This window comes from Palaemon carinicauda, chromosome 3 (assembly GCF_036898095.1).
Source record: "Palaemon carinicauda isolate YSFRI2023 chromosome 3, ASM3689809v2, whole genome shotgun sequence".
NCBI lineage: Eukaryota > Metazoa > Arthropoda > Malacostraca > Decapoda > Palaemonidae > Palaemon > Palaemon carinicauda.
In genome coordinates, this window is record NC_090727.1 from 31,498,603 (window position 1) to 31,504,282 (window position 5,680).

Consider the following 5,680-nt stretch of genomic DNA (forward strand, 5'->3'; position numbering starts at 1 on the left):
ATGAAGCAATTGTCCTCTGGTTAATTTCGGCTGAAGCAGTATTCGTCGGTCGAGTCTCTAATGAAAGACTGGTCAAAACACTGGCCGTCGGACGAGGCTCTGCCGGACTGGTCCTCGTTCGAGTTTCCGAAGAGGGATTCGTAAGCGGCTTCGCTGCTGCGTCTGCAAAGTCCCCAGTCGGTTGGTAAGTTGCTGACGACGTGCCAGCGATGCCCTCGGCTTGTAGATGTCCCCCAGGAGGAGATCCGCCACCTTCCGTCTGAATAGTGCAGTATCCTTCGACGCCATCCTCGGAGTCCTCATCTTCGAAGGAATCCATAACGAGGGAAACGTTGTCGACCAGTCCATAAACGGAGAAGTCCTCTTCGTCGCTAAAGTCCCCGTCCTGAGATCCTTCGAAGGCCGTTAACGTCGAGGTGTCGCTGAGGTCCATATCATCTTCAGTAACGGTCTGGTAGTACCCGGTTGGCATGGCGACCTGTCCCATAACACTGGTATTTGCTTCGATCGCTACTGTGAGGAGCGAGATCTTGACGAGACAACGTCTTGAGGGTAAATGGGCCTCTAATGTCATCCTGCTTGATTTTAAATCCGGTGGGCAGTACCAAGGCCGTCTGGAGTACCCTGGCCTGGGTTGACCCACGGGGGTACCATTCTCTGGCTTCTTTCAGAGTCACAGAGATTATATCCTCCTAGTTATATCCCCCCCACTCCCCTGTATCATGGTTGTTCTTTATGCCCAGCACGGGCTCTTGCAAGTTTGCAGGCGTAGGCGTTGAGATTATTTTAATTTGAAGGTGAATAAGGATAAAACAACATACTTTGAGATAATTTTATTTGAAAGGTGGATTAGGATAAAATAACATAAGATGATTTTAATACCATTGGCATAAGGTGTTCTAAAGTAAACGATCTCTATGTATCGAATGAAAACATGGAACCTATTAATTAATTTATATCTCCGTCTGTCTCGATATCAAGTTTGATCTCCCTTTATTTGTAATCAGGATCTTTTGAGAGATAATTCCTTTAGAATAGCAGACAACATTCTTATTATAACCTATCTTATTTTATTGTGTAGAAATACGACACGTGGTTTGTATAAAGAACGGTATGGAGAAGCTGCTTCATAAGGTTGCAGTGGGTGTGGGGGGGGGGGGGGGGGGAAGAAGCTGTTCATTAGGGTGGGGGAGGATGTAGAACTAGGAGGATTATTTTTCCTCCAAGATGTAGAAGCTGATTCTTTAGATGGAGTTGGGGGGGGGGATTGGGGGTTAGGATCTCTTGCATGAAGAAGCCTACCTTTGAAGAGATGCATTATATTATTATTGTTATTATTTTTTTTATAATTATTATTATTATTATTGTTGTTATTATTATTATTATTATTATTATTATTATTATTATTATCATTATTATTATAGTTGTTGTTGTTGTTATTATTATTATAATAATTATTATTATTATTATTATTATTATTATTATCATAGTTGTTGTTGTTGTTGTTATTTCGTGTTTCTTGAGTTTAACTGGTATAAATTACACCAACCCTTTATTTATTCTATTTAACATCGAAGATATTTGGAAGTTTCACGAAATAAATTAAATTTCTTTGCTTTTTAATTCCAATATACTGAAATATATAAAACTAACCTTCTCAAATTTTTGACCGTATTATTAATTTCTCAGAAGATAGATAAAAAAAGACGATAAAACAACTGTATCTTAATTATTAATTGGATTAATATTTATTTTTTTGCTCTGTTATATTTAGGTTTGAGTAGACCTAAAAGTATATAGGCTTAAGAGAAAATAGAAATAATTTCTTCTAAAAAAAACCAAAAGACTTTTCCCAGACTTGCATTGAGATGTGTGTTTATGAAAATCGATATTTACACGATAAATTTATCAGTAGTAAGTAAAATTAAGTAACCTGAAAGTCGTGAGAATTAGTCGGAACGCCAAATACAGTATTAAATCTATCGAAATAACTTGAAAGCCGTGAGAGTTAGTTGATACGTCAGATTCGAAAGACGTGAGGGTTAGCTCACCCACCAGTGCGAATCCTAGATACGATATTTCTACTTTCAATTTTCAAGGCCAATTGACTTATGCCCCCCCCCCCTCCCCCCCCAAATATCGCCAACGACACGGACCTGAGTCGACTTGTTAATTCCATAAAATGTCAGCAAATTGTTTAATCAATTTTAGGTTTAATTAATGTTATGTTCATTTGTAAAAAGTTCTCATTTACAATTTTTATATTGAGCGGGCTGACATAAGTCTTTCTATAGTTTATATATGAAATATCTGCTTTAATGTTGTTACTGTTTCTAAAATATTTCATTTTGATTGTTCGTTTACTTCTCATATCGTTTATTTATTTCCTTATTTCATTTTCCTCACTAGGCTATTATTCCCTGTTGGAGCCCTTGGGTTTATAGCATCTTGTTTTCCCAACTAGGGTTGTAGCTTAGCTAGTAATAATAATATGAATGATAATAATAATAATGATAAATATAGTGATAATAATAATAATAATAATAATAATAAATATAGTGATAATAATAATAATAATAATAATAATAATAATAATAATAATAATAATATCAGAAAACATGGCTTGTTTATTTTTCAATATTTTTTCAATATGCCTGTTTCAATGTTGTTACTGTTTCTAAAATATTTTGTTTTAATTGTTTGTTTACTTCTCATATCGTTTATTTATTTCCTTACTTCATTTCCTCGCTAGGCTATTATTCCCTGTTGGAGCCCCTGGGTTTATAGAATCTTGTTTTCCCAACTGGGGTTGTAGCTTAGCTAGTAGTAATAATAATATTAATAATAATAATAAAACATGGCTTGTTTATTTTCCAATAGTTCAAATAATTCCTTAGAAAGTTAGACTTCATGTTCAATGTATGTGGCTTGATAAATAAAAGCATTAAATCCTTTTAAAAAGAGAATTCGGAGATCTTTTGCCTCTTAAAACACACACACACACACACACACACACACACACACATATATATATATATATATATATATATATATATATATATATATATATATATATATATATATATTAGAAGGGGCCAGCGTTCGATCCCAAGTATGAGGTAGAAATTTATTTCTAGTTGAACACGATGTTGTGTTAATATTTATCCATATATATATATATATATATATATATATATATATATATATATATATATATATATATATATGTATATATATATATATATATATATATATATATATATATATATATATATATATCTATCCATTTATATTTTCAATTTCTTGAAGATATAGACTGGTTGTCTTACTGAATTTAAAGAAATTTAAATAATGGATAATGTTGGTTTTTTCTGCCTTTAGTTTTGTGCATATCCCCCCCCCCTCTCTCTCTCTCTCTCTCTCTCTCTCTCTCTCTCTCTCTCTCTCTCTCTCTCTCTCTCTCTCTCTCTCTCTCTCTCTCTCTCTCTCAATTTCATATATTTTGTTTCTTTATCTCCTTTCCTCACTGGGTTATTTTTTACCCTGTTGGAGCTATTTGGCCTATAACATCCTGCTTTTCCAACTTGGGTTTTAGTTTAGCTAATAATAATAATAATAATAATAGTAGTAGTAGTAGTAGTAGTAGTAGTAGTAGTAGTAGTAGTAGTAGTAATAATAATAATAATAATAATAATAATAATAATAATAATAATGATAATAATAATAATAATAATAATAATAATATCTTGATTGCTTTAGTAAATAAAATAAAAATATCGAATGCATGATATATATTTTCTTTATTGTGAGACGTGAAAGATATCTGGATTACTCTAGAAAATACAATGAAAATATTGAATGAATAATATAGTTTTTCTTTATTTGAGAGACGAAGTCGACAGGTTACTTTAGTTAATACAGTAAAAAACATCGAAGGAATGATATAGTTTTTCTTAAGTGTGAGACGGAAATAATATCTGTTACTTTAGTAAATATGATAAAAATATCGAATAAATTATATAGTTATTATTTATTGTGTGCCGGAAACATTAGGTTACTTAGTAAATACATGAAAAAATATCGTATGAATATCTTGCTTGTAATTTCTCTTTCTCTTCCTCCTGTTTTGTTAAAATTTTTATGGTTTATTTATTTAATGTTATTCATAAAATATTCTATTTTTCCTTGTTTCCTTTCCTCACTGAGCTTTTTTCCCTGTTGGAGCGCCTGGGGCTTATAGCATTCTGCTTTTCCAACTAGTGTTGTAGCTTAGCAAATAATAATAATAATAATAATAATAATAATAATAATAATATAGTAGGTTTTCTTTATTGTTAGATAAAAACAATAGGTCACTTTAGTAAAAACAATAAAAATATCCAATGAATAATATATTTTTCTTTAGTTAGAGACGTAGAAAATATCTGGATTGCTCTGGAAAATACAATGAAAATGTTGAATGAATAATATAGTTTTCCTTTATTGTGAGATGAAATCAATAGGTTGTACTTTAATAACTACAACAAAAACCTCCACCAAAAGCTCGGATTATAACCAGCCCTGTTGTGAGAGACAAAAGTCCTCTGCCAACTTAAAAAAGAAAATGGATTTGGAAAGATAAGATCCAGACTAAAAGGTTGACGGCCGAGTGAAAATCTCAGAGGGATTATAGCCTTACAATCCGTTCAGCGACCAAGTCGCCAGCCATCAAAGTTGGAGCTATTTTCGAAAGTTCTCTGTTTCCCTTCTGGATCCAAAGGATTGTTTGAGAAACGTGGCTTAAATCTGTGAGGAAATTGATAGGGTATTGTAGCAGTTTGGCTGTTGATAATAATTGCATTTGAAATAAGCACGTAGGTTTGATATGATAGTTATTAATCATCTATTTGTTGCATTTTTCTATTAATGATTTCTATATATTGGTTAGTTATCTTTCAGTTTTTATAGTAAATTAGTTTAATTTAATTGTTACAATTATGTGTATACTTTACAAATGTTACAATTATATGTACATCTTATATACTGTTGCAATTAAATGCATACCTTACATACTAATGTTACAATTATATGCATATCTTATATAATGATGTTAAATTATATGCATACCTTATATACTGATGTTACAATTGAATGCATATCTAATATACTGATGTTACAATTATATGCACACCTTATATATTTATATTACAGTTATATGTATACCTTACATACTATTACATAATTTTGCTAGGTTAATTTTATAAATGATTTGAGTAAATTAAACGTATGTTTTTATTTGATTAGGGTATTTTCGTAATGACTTCATTATTATTATTATTATTATTATTATTATTATTAGTAGTAGTAGTAGTAGTAGTAGTAGTAGTAGTAGTAGTAGTAGTATTTTTATTATTATTATTATTATTATTATTATTATTATTATTATTATTATTATTGCAAGCTAAGCTACAACCTTAGTTGGAAAAGCATGTTGCTATAAGCCCAAGGACTCCAACAAGGAAAAATATCGGGGATCTATTTTTTGCAAAGCTATAATCCAATATATTTGCTTTTATGATCGACTACGAAATAGATAGAGCCAATTATAAAGAGAATACTTACTTCACGTACTGAGTTCTTCGGCTACTCACTTCCTCGAGAATCTTATATTGAAATTATTACATTCTGGAGATTTTTCTAA